Source organism: Rhinolophus sinicus, chromosome 17 (assembly GCF_057876585.1).
Source record: "Rhinolophus sinicus isolate RSI-liver-muscle chromosome 17, RSI-T2T, whole genome shotgun sequence".
Classification (NCBI taxonomy): Eukaryota; Metazoa; Chordata; class Mammalia; order Chiroptera; family Rhinolophidae; genus Rhinolophus; species Rhinolophus sinicus.
In genome coordinates this window covers 78,434,065-78,454,788 of record NC_142517.1, presented here as the reverse complement: position 1 = coordinate 78,454,788, position 20,724 = coordinate 78,434,065, and the positions used below count along the sequence as shown (strand labels likewise).

Sequence of the window (20,724 nt, the reverse complement as noted above, 5' to 3'; positions counted from 1 at the left end):
TATATCACACTGCCTGTGTGATATTCATCTCACTTCATCTCATCACGCAGGCATTGTGTCATTTTGCACCATCACAAGAAGAAGGTGAGTGCAATACAATGAGATGTTTTGAGAGAGCGAGACCATGTTCATATAATTTTATTACAGTTATTGTTATAATTGTTTTATTTTATTATTATTTATTATTGTTAATCTCTTACTGTGCTTAATTTGTAAACTCTATCATAGGTATGTATATATAGGAAAAAAAACATAGTATATATAAGGCTTGGTATTATTCCAGTTTCAGGCATCCACTGGGGTTCTTGGCAAGTACATTCCCTGTGGATAAGGGGGTCTACTGTATGGGAGAGAGAAGGATTAACTAATGGATTTAGAACCTAGAGAAAGCAAGGAGAGATTAGATTAAGAGTCTCCTGGTCCTCTGAATTGGGAACTATTAGATAATTTAATGTACATAAAGCAAGGAATGCTGTGCAACCCTAAAAAAGAATGATATCTTTCTTTAGCATTGATATGGGACAGACTCCAATATATATTGTGAATGCCAACAGCAAGATAAATAGTGTATTTATTAATAGTATGCTACGAGGGCTATGATAAAAGGTAATGCAGATTGTAGACTAATATGTGAATGATGTCCCTCTGTAATTGTGCGTTGCATGGTCCTCTGGGTGACATCCCCCAGGTGTGAGATAGCACCTCACATTACTTTTGCTGGGGGACACTTTTCAAGATTCTAGGTATTCCTTTGTTCTGGTCAATGTTCATAGGAGTAATTTTTTGATCATCTAACGTCCCATTTATCTATTTATTCACGGATATTCACCAATCGTACTGGTGGATCAGATTCTCTGCTCTGCTTATAACCATGTTTTTAAATTGAACTTTCATAAAGTGGCCTACTGGGGAAAATTTGGTTCTTCATGTCACTTGTTCACAGAAAGAGAATGCGTCGCCATGCTGACACGAGTATCTCTGCTTAATGGTCAGGCCTCTCCTAAATGAATACATTGTCATTCTGGTGTATATTATTAATATCAGTCTGCGAGAACTTGATTAATGAGAGTCTAACCCTCAGAGTCAGACCTACTTCAGTGTGCTAACAAAGCCACGTATCTCCCCCTGTTCCTGCAAGTTAAAGGCCAGTTTGTAGACTGTGGTGAATTCATTAAGCTCAATTTTACTTGTGCAGGCTCATTGCAGGCAGTCATCTGGCCTTTTCTTGTTGATGCTGTTAAAGAAAAAATTACTCATGACACTTATTGAAGATCATAAGGAAGACTTTATTCAAATAGGGACTACCTCAATAGGTGTAGGGACCACTGCAATGGGGTTTTGCAAGTGGGGAGAGAGATTGGGTTCAACCCTGAATACATCATAAGCAAGTAGGAATTTATGGCCAACGAGTAGGGTGGGGTCAAAGGATGGAAAATTACTAAGAGGAAACATCAGGAGTAAGTGGAGTTTCTTGTTAAACTGCCATGACAGGATTCTTGTCGAAGGCAGACAAGAGTGATCAGGCATCCCCTGGGGGATGACGGAGGATGAAGAACCTCATCAGATATTGAGGGTTATCAGATACTGAGGATGGGGCATTCTGACTAAACTGATTTAGTAGGATTCTTGCTAAAACTGGACAATGCAGAAATGAATAAGACCAAAAGTCAAGGGCTAGTTGAAAAAGAGCTCAGAGTAGCCTGAGTAGAATTTGGTCAAGAAGAGAATTCTTGTCAGTGCCCCTTTGTTATACGGGTCATTTTCTATTCAAATGCAATGGCTTGATGGCCTGGGTCTTCTCTGTAAAGAAGGAGGAAAAGTCATGTGCATTGGGGAGTGTGGGACAGTGGAGGGTGTGTGAAATGGGGAGGAGAACTGAAAAGAACTATTGAGCTTTGTTAAAAATGTAGCTGGGGTGTCTGAGTTGGCTGAGGACTGATCAGTTTTTAAGTTCCACATCCTAGGAACCCCTTCAGGTTTAGTAAACCAGGCCCACTGGTCACCCTAGATGCAGTTGACATTGGAGACTAAAAATTGATAGAAAAATGAATCAGTAGGATTCAGTGATTTCTTCTAGAGGATTTCAGTAGCTAGGGAGTTGAGCCAAAAAGATGGGTGTTTGGATTGATCCCACATCACAGGGAGGTGGCTAAATGAGATGATGGATCAGGGATGTTGAGAAAGTTGAAATGATGTAGGTAGAGCAGGGCAGGATGTAAGGTGAGTTTAGTCCCATGTCTGAGTGGCACCTTTGGCCTGTGTCTTCTGAGTCTAGTCTCCTGCCCTATGCTTACAAAGGGAGCAAACACTGACTGAAGAGGAACAGACTGTCCTAATCAGCTAATCTTGTTTCTCAATCAGTTAAGGTGTGGAAATACTGCTCTGGTAAGATAATTTAGGCAGACAACAGCAGGGGACCTCAAGCAAGAATAACAAATAAGAGTCCTCTTCACATCCTTTTGGAAGGTTCTATAGAATGGAATGTTGGAACTTGAAGTGACTTCAGCATTCTTCTGGTCCAGTTTCTTCCTTAGGTATCTGGGAAGGTTAAATAAATGTTTCTATTACAAATGAGTATGTAAAGGTTCATTGACATTTTCCCTATTATTTTGAGAGTGATTGAATCAATCACTGAATGAGCAGATCAGCTTGGTTAAGAAGAGAACAGAAATAACCACAAAATACTTAGCCAGCTTTTTGCATGTGTCTTAATAATATTGCTCCAATGCTTAACATTTTGATTCATGCTAAGATAATATCAGATTGGAGAAGAGTTAGATTGATTCTACATACTTCATAGACCGAGGTTCACACCAGTCATACCACTGATAAAAGAGTGATCAGTGTTTTAAAAAAACAAACTCATTGCTCAATATTGAATAATCTTGTGATTAGCATGTCTACAATAGTAGTCTGAGTTGCTATTAAATTCAACTCAGAGGCAATTATTAAGTGTCTATAATTATGGAACAATACTTAGATGCTGTAGTACAGAAACTGACAATTCAGGTTGGCTGCATGGGTTAGTCAAGTGTGGTAGGTAAAACAGGACCACTTCTCTTCCTTGCCTCCCTCCCTTCAAGATGTACATGTCCTAATCCTCGGAACCTGTGCATATGTTATGTTACATGGCAAGAGGAAATTAAGATTGCCAGTCAGCTGACTTTAAAATAGGGAGATTATCTTTTATTACCTGGGTGGGCCCTGTATATTCACAAGGATCCTGAAAACATGGAAGAAGGAAGCCGAGTCGGTATCAAAGTGATGCAGTGTGAGAAAACCATTGCTGGCTTTGAAGATGGACGGGAGCCAGTAACCAAAGAATGCATGAAGGCTCTAGAAGCTGGAGAAGGCAGGGAAACAAATTCTCTCCTACATCCTCCAGAAAGGAATACAGCCCTGCTGACACCTTGTTTTTAACCCAGTGAGACCCATTTTGGCTTTCTGACATCCAGAACTGTGGGATAATAAATTCATGTTGTTTTAAGCCACTTAGTTTTTGACAATTTGGTAGTGCATTCCTAAGAAATGAACATGGCATATAACATAAAGTAGTGAAGGGGTATCATGAAGACAGCATGGGGAAGTAGCACTGTAGCAATCTGGAGAGTGCCTACTCCACAAACAGCTCCTTTTCAGCTCCAGCCAATTGTTCATCATGGGAATAAAAAAGCTCAGATTTGCCAAATTTTTCCATTTTTCAAAAGAAGGTGAAAATACACTGAAAGTTACTATTTTTATTTAACTGTTCACAATGAATTCAAATCATAAAAACAAGCTCTTGCACATGTACTTGTGTAGATGTATATGAGGATATTCATCACAATATTGTTTGTGATAGCAAAGAATTGGAAACAGACTAATTATATATCAAATATGGGTTTACATAGTAAATATAAATATGTACGATGAAAAATGCGTACTGTAGTCAAAAGCAATGAATGTATATTCTAAACATGTAAGTAAAGATGTATGTAACAGGATAAGATATGCAGCACGACACCTCATTCATTAGTATGAATTATACCCTTAAAACAATATGTATTGTTTAGGGGTAGTTATGTGTGTAAATAATGGGAGGAATGTGATTAAGGATGGTAGCTGATTAGGTGAAAAAGCCAGGGTGAAAGAGATAGGAATAAAAGGAGGAATGTGTAGGACTGCTGATGAGCATGTGCTATGAACTGAGGGGCCCTGCTCGGGTTTGGTTGATTACTGTTGGCCAGAGCAGAGAAGACTGGAGGTCAGGTTAGACCCATGGGTTTCCACTGAGGGTACAAACACGACAAGGACATAGCCCATCTCTTTAAAAGCTTTATGGAGAACTGGAGCAGAAAGATGTGTAAATGAGGCTGAATTAAAAACAAAACAAAACACAATGCAGTTATAAAAAAATGAACCTTAATTCGTTAATTAATTAATTTTATTTATTTATCCAACAATTCTTCAAATATTTATGAAGGACCTGCTGTGCTCCCAGCAGTTTGTTTCATTGCAGTATGTCTGTGTCGTATAGGATTTGGTTATAAGAGTAGTAAGAGCTGTATGTAATTTTGTTTTTAAATTCCACCCTGCCTTTCACCCTATGAGTAGGTTCAATACTAGTGGCACGAAAGTTAGCCTTTCTGAATTTTGGATTCCTCCTTGGCATAAAGGGCAGTACATCTGTTCTAACTCCATGTAGGATTGTTGTGAGAAAATAAGTGGGAAAGCTCTTATGAAGTGCGAAGCATTCGGTAGATGGGAGACACTTTTCCTGGGCTGCGTTTCTCCTTTTGGCATGGTTCTGTCCTTACTCTACTTCTCTGACTTTCCACTGCCACTACCCGGTACTGCAAACTGCCACTACCCAAGTCACTGCTATGGGCACTCAGGCTCCTTGCCCCATTCCCTTCAACCTGGCTTGTGATTTGAGCAAGACAGGTATTCCTAAAACACCTCCTTTATCGCTGAGCCATGAACTCACAAGGGAAGCCATTTAGATGTCTTCCTCAATTTTATGCACATTACAGGAAACCCAGAAGGCTCACCTTGCAAATTTCCTCTTTATATCTGTTTCCAATCTTTCCATTAAATTTTTCTAAATTGTCTGCTGTGGTGAGGATGTGGACTTGATTTTCCTTTGTTCTAGACAATTCCTTTACCCATGTTTCACCAACTAAACGATCCTCTCCCCTACAAGCAGTTATGAAGATTCATTTGTGGGAGAAACTTTCCTGGAGTAGAAGTATTCATGCTGTGATGTTGCCTGGAAAAAAATTTATTCCTGATAATAGGCCTCAGAGTGTCTGCCTAATTCCCACTGATACACATCTGTTCTATAAAGAGGCATCTCTTTGGAATCAGTGGAATTTTAGAACAACTCATCAAAGGAGGTATGAAAATCAGGTTGGGGGCAAATTTTCGCTTTGGAGCCAAATACCTCTACCAGAATAATAAAGGAATCCATATGTTCAAATGTATTAGCTCTTATTGACAATTTAAACTATAAGCCTCGGATGAAATGAAACATTTACCTGAAAGTTATGAAAAGATGGTTCTGTTTCATAGTTGGAGTTCTCAAGCATTTTTGGTGTTAAAACAATGCATAATTATATGAGTATGTTAGCTATAAACTGAAGCTGTTTCCTGGAGGGAACACATTTGTGCAATAACTCCCATTCAACCGAAGTTCTCTGCAAACCAAAAAAGAGTTGAATTCCTCGTATTTAGTTTTTATTGTTTGAAAATTGCTATAGCATTGCAAGTGTTATAGATGTTTGGAAAAGAAGAATGGGGCATTATTAGAAACATATCTCTGGGGCATAATTTAACATCACTAGTAGGAGATGGGAGATATGGCTTCATACTGAAAAAGCAATGTCTGAGAAATATTATCAGTAACATACTACTAAAACTAAAGACTGGACTGATTAAATCTGTGAGTTTGGCTACATAAAAACAGCATTATTGCAACGTGTGGAAAGAAGGGAAACAGAAAGTAGCTATTCCGGTAAGATAGGTTGAACTGGGATAAAGAACACATTCCAAATAATTATTAAAGGGTGAATAAAACACTAGTAGGCCCCTTGCAGAGTCATTACACATCAATTTATTTTTCCAAAGGACTCAATTATGCAGGTGGGAAATATAAAAAGGGGAAGTAAGATCACTAAAGTTTTGATTTGCCTGTGGACATAGAAAGTTGAAAGTGAAATTAGGAATCCAGGTTTTTTGTTTTGTTTTCCTTTTCTTTTTTTCACAGAAACTTGTTTATTGCTAAATGTGATATTTGAAATATTTTTTGCACAAACTGAGAACTCACTTACCAAAACATTTAAACTATAGTATTCTTGATGGCCTTTCTTTATTTATTCTGATAATATAAATTATTTTTATTGCAAAATAATTGAAATGAAAAGGAAATTAACCTAAGTAATTAGGGCAGTAAAATATTTGATTTTTGAGTCATACTTCCTAGAATCCTGGTTAATTAAAACAATTTTTAAAATTTAAATTATGATTTTAATTATAAAAAAGTAAATCATGCACATATTAAAAATTCAAATAGTGCATGATTAGTTTAAAATGAAAAGTAAAAATATCTTTTTCTCTGACTCTATTCTCATGTTCCAGAAGTTAACAATAACTTTTTTTTGTATGCCTTTTTATGCTCCTGTAAGATTTTACTGTGTTTATATAAAAATTATGTAACATATATTCCAAATTCCTTTGGTTATACAAATTGAATGATTATATGCATAGTGTTTTATGCCTTGCCTTTTTTACTTACCAGAATATCTTGGTTATCTTATCTTTCCAAATCATTGCCTTTAGGTATCTCTTTTTCAATTGTGGTACATTATTCTATTTTGTGTTTTTCCTGTTTTTATTTAACCAGTTCTTTATTGATAAATATTTAGGTCGTTCCTATTGTCATTTGTGTGTGTGTGTGTACATGTGCACAGACATGCATACGTGAATGCTAAAAAAAAACAATGCTAACAGTTTATATCCTTGTATATGCATTTGTAAAAGTATTTGTACACTCCTGTGAGTATTACTGAAGGAAATGTTCCTACATGCAGGATTTCTTGGCCAAATGAAGAATGCGTATATTACATTGTACCAGATGTTTCCAAATTGTCCTTACAGAGATGTATCAGCGTTTGTTCTTTAACAAAAATGCAGCAGAAGAACTGCTTACAAATCCCTCCATAGAACTGAGCCAAGTATCTGAAAGAGAACAATGGTATCTTATTGCTACATTTTATGTCTTTAATAAAGAGTGACATTGGGGAAGTTTTCCTATGTTTGCTTCCCACTTAAGTTCTTTTTCTCTGAAATGCTAGTTCATATCCTTGGACTAATTTTCTAATATATTACTTAACTATTTCTTACTGATTTGTCAGAACTTTTATATATTAAGGAAATTATTGATGAATAATTTCTTCTCTCATGTTTCAAATATACTTTTCCTGGTTTGTTTTTTGCATTTTGACTTTGTAATAATTGTTTTTTGCACAGTTAATTAAAAATTTTTATATAACAACATTGATCAAATTCTTCTTTTAGGGTCTCTGGAGTTTGATGTTTAGGAAGGTTTTCCTCACTCTAAGTTTATAAAAATATTCACTCATATTTTATTCCAGTTCTTTTAAATTTTAATTATTTTACATTTAAATCTAGAATATATTTTGTGATAAGGAATAAGGTTGGAAATTTTTAAAATTCTTTTTTCCAAATGGCTAGATTGTCTTAGCTTACTTATGAATAATTTATCACTTCCTTGATAAAATAAAATTCTGTGATTATTAAAAATGAAATTCCTATATATATTTAGCTTTATTTTTTTCTTTCTTTTTTTTAAATTAAAGTTTATTGGGGTGACAATGGTTAGTAAAGTTACATAGTTTTCAAGTGCACAGTTCAGTAATACATCATCTAGCTTTACTTTTAGCTACTAATTCTGTCCCTTTTACCTGTGTATATTATTCTTTGCTAGTACCAAATAATTTCAGTGACAGTTGCTTTAAAGCATGTTAACTATTTCATGGGGCTAGTTCCCCCTAATTATTCTCCTTTCACAGAATTTTCCAAGCTAAACATGTGTGTTCATTTTTCTAGATGACCTTGATCATCATTAAGAGACATTGCAAAGTAGTCAATAGGATTACATTAATTTCATAGATTAATTTGGGGGAGAAATGACATCATTGCAATATCAAATTTTCTTCATATTAATCTTGTATCATTCTTGTTAAGTTTATTTTTATTTTTTCCCCATTTTTGTTATTGTGAATGGGATTTTCCTTTTATTGTACTTTGGATTTTTTATTGTATTTAAAAATTAGATTGAGCTACAGTATTGTATGTATATGATTATATGTATGTGTAGGAACTATTGTATATTATCTATCTATCATCTATTTTTGTAGTTGTGTTATTCTTTGTAATAAGAGTTTGAAAATTTACCTTCTTTTCCATGATCTGGAATCTTGAGCCTCAGAATTATGTTTCTTGTAGTTTGGATAACATTCACACAATCTAGACAATAATTTCATACACATTTCAAATGGATTTGCACAGTATAGAACAATGTATCCTCCTATAATTCAATTTTTTTCTGTGTTTATGTCCCATATTTTAAATTTTGTCTTTTTTCAAATCTTGATTAGTTTATTTAAAAATAATTTTTACTGGATTTTTAGAGAAATCAGCTCTTGAATATATTTCCTTGCCTAATTTATCCTTTTCCTATTTAACTTTTATTATTTTCTTCCTTTAATTTTCAAGGTTTTTTCTTTCTTTTTTCTAATATTTCACTGACTTATTAATTTTTATTTTTCCCTGTTTAGTAATACAATGTAGACTATGATTATTCCATTAGAACATTACTATATTTTATAGGTTCCAAAGTGTAGGGTGTTCACAACTGTTATTTTCCAGATATGCTATAATCTAAAATTTTGATTTTTTTTAAAACAATTTTTCAAGTGGTTGGAAGGTTCTTTTTGTTTCATTTTTTGTTGTTGTTGCATTTAGTGTTAGTTTTATTGTATTATTGCCAGTGAATGCTTTCTGTACTATTTATGCTTTGTATAAGTTATTGTGGTTTTCTCTGTAGCTTCATATGCGATTAGTTTTTGTACACGGTCCATGGGTCCTGGACGAAAAGATACACTCTCTTTTTGGGAGATATATAATTCAGTGAATCATTCATTCATTCACCTTGATAATTAATTTATGAATGCTTGTTTATTCATTGTAAAAAGGAGCGTTTATATTTGCCAGATTCCATTCTAGTCACCAGGGATGGTGGAGTGAATAAGACAAAACATAACCTCTGTCTTAATGGAGTTTTTATTCTAGTAAGACACAGAAACTTGTCATGGAAATAAATGCAGGTACATTTCCATTACTAACAAATGCTTTGAAGAAAAGTAAATCAGGTAAGGAGATGGGGAATGGCTAGGCGAGGACTATGTTAGAAAGTCTTCAGCAAAGTCCTCCTTGACTTGAGACATTTGAGCTGGGACTAGCACGAAGTGAGGGAGCAGTAAGTATTGAGAGAACAGCATGCCTGCCAGCGAAGAACTGGCAGTGATAAAACCTGGGTATTTGAGGAGAGCAGCACTGAGGTCCATATGACTAGTGTGGGATGAGTGAAGAGGAACCTTGTAGGAGGTAGATCAAAGAGACAGGCAGGAACCACGATAATGAGTTTGGAAAGCCATTCGAGATTTTTGAAGTAGAGGGTGACACAATCTTATTTATATTTTTAAAATATCACCCTGGTATTTACCTATTAAGTCTGCTTTATTATGATATTTAAATATTCTGTGTATCTTTTCCCATTATACTTTTGTATATGTGATGTGTCAAAAGTTCAGAGAGGTGGGCTAAAAACTCCTACTATGCTTCTTTCTATTTATTTTTGCCTTGCATGTCATGTTTTTTATACTTGCTCTGGTGCTAAGTTAGTTAGGGATAAAAGTTTCAAGCAGATTAGATCTTTATTATAGATTGTATTTTCATTATTTTAAAGATCTCTTTCTTTTCCTGTGTAATGATTTTTTTCTTTCAATTCATCTACTATATGTTAATATTGCAATGCTTGCTTTGTGTTCATTTGAATTTGTTTGGTATGCCTTTGCTTATTCCTTTTTTAAAAAACATTGAGTTATATATTTTTTCCAGTTTATCTGTGTTATTGCAGTCAAATAGTTGGATTTTTAAAATCCAATCTAGCTCTTCCACTATGTGGGGATGCAGTGAGAAGGCACCAGCTTTAAATCAGAAAGGGTTAGGAGGAGGATGAAGAGGGTAAAGTGGGTCAAATATATGATGATGGAAGGAGACTAGATTTTGGGTGGGAAGAAGTACTAGGCAGCACTTTGAGTTCAAAATGACCTTGTTACCGTGCCAGGAGTGACTGTTCATATTCACCTCTCAACTACATCTGATGTTTTTGATAATTAGAAAACAGAACTCTTGGAATCTTCAAGTTTGACAGAGAACATCTGCATTTAAGTTTCTGTGCCTATCAAGAGTTTTAACTCATCAAGGATAATATGTCATCAGAAGAAATTCAGTTGAGGGCTCACCAGGTTACTGATGAGTCTTCTGGAAAAAATACAAGGAGAATCCTGGGCTTAGCTATTGAGTCTCAGGTCGCAGGATTCAAGACTATCACTATGAAGGATGAACAAGGGGAGCAACTAAACTGCACAGAAGAAAGCATGGACCAAATAAATAAAGACATGGGAGAGACAGAGAAGACTTTAACAGAGTTCAACAGTGCTGTGGTCTTTGTGTCTGCCCATGAAATAGGACAAAGAACTTTGAGTCTGGTAAGGCCGATAAGACAACATGTGAAGATGGTGGAGATAACTCCTCTAGCAATGTAGCATCTCAGCACCCAGGCCAAGTGGCAAATGGTCAGCCTTAGCAAGCAACCACAGGAGCAGACAGCAACAGATACATTAAACGTATAACAATGATGCCAGAAAAGATGAAATAGAAGAGAGCCTGACTCAAGTGGGCAGTATTCTAGGAAACCTAAAAAATGTGGCCCTGGACATAATGAAATTTAGGCTCAAAATTGAGAAATAGACTGGATCACAGAAAAGGCTGACACCAACGAAGATCGTATTGACAATGCTAATGCCAGAGTAAAGAAACTCATTGAAAGCTGAAGTACTGCTGTACTTCTTTACCATTTATTCACTTGCTTCAAAGTTGTTGCTTTTTCAGAGTTTAAAATTTTGGTCCCACACTCTTCTAATCAGGAGATAATGTGAAAGAAGTATGAAGAGTAACAGCCCCCTGTTTTTTATTTTCTCTTTTTTCCGTTGAGGGTAGACTGCTGCTCAGCTTTGTAGTATTTTATTTCTCAGTTCATACTCTTAGATTGTTTTTCATACATTATATATAGCATTGTTTTTTTTTTTTTGTTTGTTTTTTTCACCCTCCTCATTTACTGTAGCAGTTTCTTCTACTTTCAAGATGTGGAAGCGTTGCCAAAGACAGCTATAAAAAAGGGAGCTGGGGGCAGGGGTGGGGGAATGCAAGAAGGAGAAGCAAAAGGTAAGAGGTTGTTACCTCAGTAAAACTTTTAGGCCACACAGCAAAAGGTTGTATAACCACAGCAAACATTTAGTTGGGTTTAGTTCTTAATTTAAGTTGCCATTATTGCCAATTTAGGTTAATACTTGGTTTTGGAGATTTTATATGCAATGTTTTTGTTACATAATACATTACAACTTGGCAACCTTTGCTCCAAAAAGGAATAGAATGAGTTTTCTCAAAGTGAGCTTAATTTCTGAACTTTCAGTGATTCAGATATGTACACAGATTCTGTGATCACATTTCATATTGCACCATACAGGAACATTTTGTGTAAATGAATAGCTTTTTATTTTCATGTTATTAGTATAATGGTTCCGTTACAGACCTATTAACCTCATACATTTGTCATTAGTCTCTGAAGAAAAAATGTGTAAATATGTATGTGAAACATGAGAATTTTTCTCTAAAGCAGGGTTTAAATTTTTTTTTGAAAAGTTTGACAGTATATTACGTGAATTCAGATTTACCTCCATGCCAAGAATTATGTTTTAGATAGGAAAAAAGAAACTTTTTTCAATCACAGGTAGAAAATTATTAGATTTCTTTGAGTTTTATGTAGATATAGACTATTAGAAAGCTAGAATTCTGTTTAACTGTAAAAGTTATTATGTGAAAGTAATTTGGAAAATTAAAAAAAATCCGATCTATTTTTTCTTTTGCTGAATGATGTTTTGTTTTCTGTGTTTTTTTTTATAATTAGGAAGATTTGTAATCTGTGTTTAAGTGTTGGTGGTTAGATCCCTAAATTTGCATATGGACTTAAGTAAATTTATTGACTTTAGATGGTTTGTATTGAATTGATACTCTGAAATTTGCATAAATTGACACACTTATATATCTCAACCATTTCTTCTCTTAATAATTTATCTCCTTTAAGATATTTTTATTCTGCTCTACAGTTCTAATCCCCTGTTATTTAGACAGTTCCAGTTTCTTCATTTCACAGCAAATTTCCTGGGATCTTTATCTTAATTTTTTTGTTTGTTTTTGCTCAAACAGTTTAAAAAAATTTCAAGAAAACCTCAGAAGTGTTGTATATCTATTAGATTCTTGCTTTTCTGATAAAGTCTGTCTGTTACTTTTATCCCTTAATGAACTTTGGCTAAGTATAAAATTTAGGGGCTTAATTTACTTCCCATGACAATTAATAAACATTGTTGTACAAAATTGGAAAAATTTTTTCCTCTATTATATCTTCTCCATCAATATTAATGTAAGTACTATGATCCTCCATGTGTCTCTTCTCAAGCTATCATCTATCTAATTACACGCATCTTTTGATCTTAATCCTGTTCTCTCTGACTATATTTTCAAAACTGTCTTCTAATTTTAGGTGCTTCTCATGTGGTTTGATTTTTGTAATGATTTTATTTCATTGTTTGATTCCGTGTGTCACCTATTAAATTACTTATCTCTCCTTCGGTTTCTTTGTCTTCTTTGAGCTCTTTTTTCCCCAGTGTCCAACTTGACTTTATTTGGAATTTACTTTCTTTGAAATTTTTGTTTCTTTGAAATCTCTCATCTGATGTTTAGTTTTCAACTAATTTTTTCTACATTATTTTCCAACTTCCATGCAATACCTTAATAAAGACCTTGTTCTTTCTCTACTGTTCATCTTTGAGTGAGATCTCCTGGGCCCGGGCCACCTATTTGCCCAACAGTGGTGTGGGGAGGGTCAGGAGGAATGAATTGATCTTGGATTGCAGTCTCACACACTTTCTTGCCAAAACCTCCCTGTCATCTTCCTTCTGAAGCACGTCTCCTCTTAGTTTGCATGCTTCTCTTTTGGGGGATAATCAGGAGGTCCTTGTGGGTTGCAAGGAAGGTCGGAAAGTGAAAAGTCCTTCATGGGCACATCTCACTGCCACCAACGGTAGAACTGCATTTGCCACTTACCCTCTCTGCTGTCCTCTGCTACTTCTCTAGTTTGCTTTTGCGCTTATGAGACCCTATCATTGTTTTGGGCATACATTCCTCCTAGTTTCAGGTTTGGAGCTGTGCATTTCCAGTTTCGTGAGAGATTTTTTCTCTCCCTACATTTTGCTGCTTTCAGTGTGCTTTGGGAGGATTGGTAAACAAAACACCCTTTACTGCTTTACCTTTAATTGGAAATCTCCATACCAGTAGTTTATTATTTTTTGTAGTCTAAAGAAATCTCATCACAAATGATTTTAAAGAATTTACAGTAACTCAGCTGTGTGAAAAATTTATCAAAATATAAATCCACGGGACATTACCAAAATCACTGAGAAGACCAAGGTTTCCAGTTAGCTATAGTATCCATGCAAGCTCATATTCCCAAAACATTTATAATTGAATTATTAATGCATGAAATGATGGGTTAGAATGTATAAAAGCAAAGACTGGGATCAGATTGACTAGTTTTAATTTTAGGCTCATTAGTGTCAACATTATTTAGTAGGGAATGAGGGAGTCATTGACGTTTTTACCAGGGAAGTCATTTGATTAGGAGTCTGTTTAAAAAAGATGGATTGGAGAGAGAGGAGGGGAAGGATTAACAGAAAGGAGTCTGGTTAAGACTGCATTTGAAATTTGCATCGTGTTTCTCACTCACTACTTGAGGTTTACCAATCCTGAATTAGAAAATAAAAAGAATATTAATTACAGTTTGGCAAACTCTCTAGTATAGATGGCATTTCTCACAGTGCCCCTGTTTACCCATTAGTAAAATACTACAAATTCTAATTTTTAGTCAGATACAATTGATAACTACCTGAAATACAGGTAGACTCTGGACCAAGATGGTGACATAGAAAGCTCCTGAATTTCTCTTCTCACACTGACACACTGAATATGTAGCTACACATGGAGCAATTCCCTCAGGGAGAAATCCAGAAACCAGTTCAGTGACTCCTACACATTGGGAGACTGAGAGAATACCCACACTGACACGGGCAGGAGAGGCTGAGACACACTCTTGCCATAAACCCCACCCCTGCACACTACCATACAGTGGATAGGGAATCCCCAACTTCCAGATGACCCCTGAGGTGTGAAGGGTTTGAATCACACACCCAACACCTCAGCTTTTAAGAATGCCATCTTATAAGTTGGGGGCAATAGGCTTCCCAAATCTCCTAGATCTGAAAAGCCAGTGGGGCTTGTATTCATGAATCCTACAGGACCAAAGCAAACAAAAGAACAGTTGTTAACAGGTGTGCAAACACTTACTGCTGCTATCAGCTATCAGTGCCCCAGGGCTCAGTGCACAGGGAGCAGTCATAAATGCCCATTGTATATTGTTAGCATACCAGTACCCCAACATATATTATGGATATACAAGGTAAACAAATTTAAATTGTGACTTCAAAAACATAAAATGTGGGAATATAACAGTGTCAAGCTTTTGTATGCATTTGAAGTTAACTTGTCAGTTTAACATAGGTCGTTACAACTATGTTTTATGTAAGCCTCGTGGTAACCACAAGCAAAAACCTATAGTAGATACACAAAAGGTAAAGGAATCAAAGCATGCTACCGCAGAAAATCATCAAATCACAAAAGAAGAGAGAAAGAAGGGAAGAAAAGACCAGTGGTACTACAAAATAGCCAGAAAACAATGAATAAATTGGCAATAGTAAGTCCATACTTATCAATAGTTACTTTAAAAGTAAATGGATTAGGTTCTCCAATTTAAAAACAAAGTGTGGATGAATGGATAAAAAGAAAAGACCCAACTATATGCTGCCTGCAAGAGACTCACTTCAGGTTTAAGGATACACAGACTGAAAGTGAATGGATGGAAAAAAAAATACTCCATGCAAACAGAAACCAAAAGAAATCAGGAATAGCTATGTTTATATCTGACAAAATAGACTTCAAAACAAAGACAGTAACAAGAGAAAAAGAAAGTCATTATAATAATGATAAATGGGTATATTCATAAGAGGGTATAACATGTATAAATATTTATGTACCCAACATCAGAGCACCTCAATATATAAAGCAAATATTAACAGATCTGAAGGGAGAAATAGCAATACAATAGTAGTAGGGGAATTTAATAGTCTACTTTCAACAATGCCTAGATTATCCAGACAAAATCCATAAGGAAAATTGGACATAGAGTACACGTTAGACCAGATAGTCCTAATAAACATGTATAGGCACATACATTCCATCCACCAGCAGCAAAATATGCGTTATTCTCAAGTGCACACAGAACATACCCCAGGATAGATCATGTTAGGCCACAGAACAAGTCATAATATACTTAATAAGACTGCGATCATATCGAGCATCCTTTCTGACCACAATACTATGAAACTAGAAATCAGTTACAAGAGGAAAACTGGAAAATTCACAAATATGTGGAGATTAAATAACATACTCCTGAATAACCAATGGATCAAAGAAGAAATCAAGGGAGAAATAAAAAAATATCTTCAGACAGATGAAAATGGAAATAAAATATACCAAAATTTATGGTCTAAGAGACCATACAGTTCTAGGAGAGAAGGTTACAGCAATAAATAGCTAGCTTAAGAAAGAAGAAAGATCTTAAACACCCTAACTTTACACCTTAAGGAACTAGAAAGAAAACAGCAAACTAAGCCCAAAGTTGGTAGAATGAAGGAAATAAAGATCAAAGCAGATATAAATGAAATTGGGACTGAAATATACAGTGGGTGCCAAAAAAATGTATACACATTTTAAGAAAGGAAAAAACTGTATTAAAATACACTGATGGTAACCACTTTGAGCACCTCTTGTAATTGCAGAAATCAAACATGAGCTGTATTCATCTTCTGTTAGTGGTATATATTGAGAATTACAATTTTAACACAGTTTTTTCCTTACTTAATGTGTATACATTTTTTTTGGCACCCTCTGTAAATATAATGATACACTTATTAGTGACATATGCCTTCTTTGCAGAAGGCACTGTTAGATGTTGTGGAGAAGAATAGGAAATAGAATATTGTTTTACACTTGAGAAGCTTACATTTTATAGTATTTAGACAGAATAATGAACCCCTGAAGATGTCCAGGTCCTAAGCTTCTGGAATGTGACTATGTATGTTACCTTACATAGCAAAGGAACTTTCCAGATGTGATTAAGGTTAAGGACTTTGAGATGGAGAAATTAACTTGGATCATCCAGGTAGGTCCAATGTAATCACACGAGTCCTTAAAAGTGGAGAACCTGTCCTGGCTTTGGTCAGAGAAAGATATAATGATAAAAGAATGGGCAGAGGGATGTGGTATTTCTGGCTTTGAAGATGGAGGAAAGGACTCATAAGCCAACGAATGTGAGTGGCCTCTAGAAGCTAGAAAAGGCAAGGAAATGGATTTTCCCTTATAGCTTCTACAAAGGAATGCTGTCCTGCTGATTCATTTTTAGCCCAGTGAGATCCTAGGCTATGGACCTATAGAATTGGTGGATAATAAATTTGTGTTGTTTTAAGCCACTAAATTTATGATGGTTTGTTATGATAACAATAGAAAACAATGCTTATAGGAACAAAAAGTCTAGAATTGTGGCACAAAATATGGCACTCCCTGTATTTTTCCAATTCAATTTTGACAATTTGAAGCAAGATATGGGAAGTGCACTAGAGACATGACCAAAACCCTGTAAGTGTTGAGAGCAAAAGAGGGAACAAGGAGGACTTCAAGAAGGAGGAGGTATTTGATCTGGATTTTTGAGGTTGAATAGAAATTCAAGAAGAGATGAAGTAAACAAATTCCAGGCTGAGGGAATGAGATTAACAAGGCAAACAAGTGTGAAAATATGTACTGTGCTTGGAAAAAAAGTGGATTGATCAGTGTTGTGGTATGGGTGATTAGATTAAAATTGCTAAAATATTTCCATTATTGAATATTTTTATTAAATCACAAACATATAAAATATTCAGAATGCAATGATACAAAGAAGCTCCAGTTGGAACCAGATTATGAGCAGGTCTATTTTTTTATTTAATATATATTAAAATAGTATATGCATACATTAAAAACTTGTTGCTTTTTAAAACATGTAATGCTTTGGTCAAAGATTAATTTAAGGAGAATTGGCTGGGGCAGAAAGAGGATAAAAATTAATTGGCAGGAGAAGAGTTAGGAGGCCACAGAGGCTGTCTAGATGAGGTAGCAGCATCTCAATAAAACACAGAACAGATGCCAGCAAATTTTTGCACCCATTTTCTGCATTATTTCTTTCAAGAAATATTGCTCTATGTTTAAGTTCCCCTATCTTGTGGACCTTTGGACATATGTGAACTGCAAGACAAATAGGCATAACATAAAAGTATATTTACAAACAATTTAACTAACTTGAAACACATTACTTCAATGCCTGGCAAATTAAGCAGGTAAATCCCTTTCCCCCATGCTGACATTGTTCTGATCTTTAGAGCCTGCCTGCTTTTCTTGGTTGAACCAGAGTAGAGTCTCCTAAATTTTCCACCTTCCTTGCTTTGGTCACAATCCTCCCCAATACTCTGTCATGATCCCTGAGATGATCCTACTTCCATCCTGTGAGATCCATTACCTGTATCACCAGGTGCTGCCTGCCTCAGCTGTGGGCAACTTGCACCTCAAGTATCTTGAAAGCTTGCCAGTTTCTCCAGGAAGAATAGAAATAATTTCCTTGAGTTTACTTTTGCTCTCTGTGCCTTTCTATTTACCAACTGTCTCCTTCTCCTTCTCTTACCATCTCCTGTTTTCCGTGGTGCTCTTATACCTTCAGCCATTTCTACAGACTCCTTTCTTTAGGCCACTTCTCACATGGAATGTGAGCCTTTATTTTGATGGTGTCGTTACAGACGGGAAGTATTGTAGAGGTGACAGGATCGGTGATTGAATAGATTAGGATGAAAGGGAGTGAGAGGAATAAACAGAGGATAAAGGTGGTTGGGTTTTTCCAGCCTGAGTGCCTAGCAGAATGTGATTCATTGACAGATAATGAAAAGTAAGAAGATGGCCAAGGTTTGGTTTTTGGACGTGTGAAATTTGAGGCTCTAAATGCCTAATTTAAATGGAGCTGTATGGCAGACATTTGGAAATGACCCACTGGCCTCGCAAAGATAATGAGTCTATGGTAAAATTTGCTGGCAGACTTATAGAGAGGATAATTTTAAAGGTGAAAATATATGAGAATGAGTTTGAGAGAATACATGGAGAAGGAAAGAGGGCAAAACAAAGCAAAAGGTCATGGACATGTTGCTTTTTCATTATCTTTTACAATCTGCCTTCCTTTCTATTGGTAAGTAGTCTAGTTGACTCACTGAAGGTGTCTTCCTGGCCAACTTTTAGCAACTGGAAGCCACTATTCTTACTCTTGGACCCACTGCCCTTCTTATTGGTCTGGGATATGGGGAGTTTACATACCTATTCTCTGTTGGTTTATCTCATTCAGTGCCATTTTTGCCTAGAACTAAAAGTCCCCAATCTGAGCTGCATATCCCAAGTATATATTCTGCCTTTACATCAGACCAAAATTCCTTCAAGTTAATCCAGAGAGGGAAAACTCAAGTCTCCTTTTTCCCTTCTGAGTCGATGACAATGAGCAGTAATGAAAGTGTAGTCTTTGTGAATGAAAAACATGATCTACACCCATATTGGTATGCTCTGAGAATACTCCAGTGCTTCCAAATAGCTTTTGCTCTAATATATTTCTTTATAGTAATGGCCATCTCAGCTGCACCCATATGAAAAGCTTTTAATTTGGTTAAATTTATGCTAGGAGCTGTTGGAAATTGAAGCCTTGTGGGGGTTTCTCCCCGCCTCTCATTGTAATTCTCATGTGAATTTCTCCCCTGCAAAGTTATGCAGCTCTCCATCTGGCCATATTCATAAGCCATCTTTCTCATAGAACTTTGATAAAATGCATCAGCTTTCCTAGAATTAGATTAGCATCTTGATCTGAGAGCTTTCCAGGCTCTTGCTGATGACAGGAGATGAAAGCCTCATAAATAAAAATGCTACTTTGTTTGCTTCTGTGTTGTGATGGACCCTATGGAAGAGGAAGACAATTAGATCTAAACATCTTTTTATTCCATGTTACAGATATTCTTTTGCTCCATAGCTTGACACTAATACCCTCTCTTTGAGTGTTATCTACTGTGAAGATTGTATAATAGAACTGGAAAGTTAAACATCACCTTCAAACTAGCATTTGCTTCTTCTAAATACTTCAGAAATCTTCACAGTAGAGAATGTGGGTTCTTTGTGCTATGTTATCAAATACCATCATTGTAAAAAAGGCAATAATGAATTGATTTATTTTTCCTCATAATTTTATGTGTTTTTTTAAATTAAAGTTTATTGGGGTGACAAATGTTAGTAAAGTTACATGGATTTCAGGTGTACAATTCTGTATTACATCATCTATATATCCCATTGTGTGTTCACCACCCAGAGTCAGTTCTCCTTCCATCACCATATATTAGATCCCCCTTTACCCTCATCTACCACCCCCCACACCCTTACCCTCTGGTAATCACTAAACTATTGTCTGTGTCTATGAGTTTTTGTTTCTCATTTTTTTGTCTTGATCTTTTGTTGTTTTTGGTTTATATACCACTTATCAGTGAAATCATATGGTTCTCTGCTTTTTCTGTCTGACTTATTTCGCTTAGCATTATAATCTCAAGATTCATCCATGTTGTCACAAATGATCCTATTTCATCTTTTCTTACTGCCGAATAGTATTCCATTGTGTATATATACCACAACGTCTTTATCCATTTATCTATCGAAGGACATTTTGGTTGTTTCCATGTCTTGGCCATCATAAATAAAGCTGCAATGAACATTGGAGCACACGTGTCTTTATAGATAAATGTTTTCAGATTTTTTGGGTAGATACCCAGGAGAGGGATTGCTGGGTCATACGGTAATTCCATTTGTAATTTTTTTTTTAATAATTAGTTTTTTTTTTGTTTTTTTTTTAAGATTTTATTGGGGAAAGGGAACAGGACTTTACTTGGGAACAGTGTGTACTTCCAGGACTTTTTTCCAAGTCCACTTGTTGTCCTTTAGGTCTTAGTTGTGGAGGGCGCAGCTCAGCTCCAGGTTCAGTTGCCATTGCTAGTTGCAGGGGGCGCAGTCCACCATCCCTTGCGGGAGTCCAACCAGCAACCTTGTGGTTGA

General features: G+C 35.7%; 1 protein-coding gene and 1 pseudogene across 1 annotated transcript in view; both read left to right on the top strand.

Annotated features, from left to right (window-relative positions):
- ZPLD1 (zona pellucida like domain containing 1) overlaps nt 1-20,724 on the top strand; it is a 509,293-nt gene that overhangs the window by 283,493 nt on the left and 205,076 nt on the right. The gene's annotated exons all lie outside the window — the stretch shown is intronic.
- LOC109453291 (synaptosomal-associated protein 23-like) lies at nt 10,554-11,177 on the top strand (annotated as a pseudogene).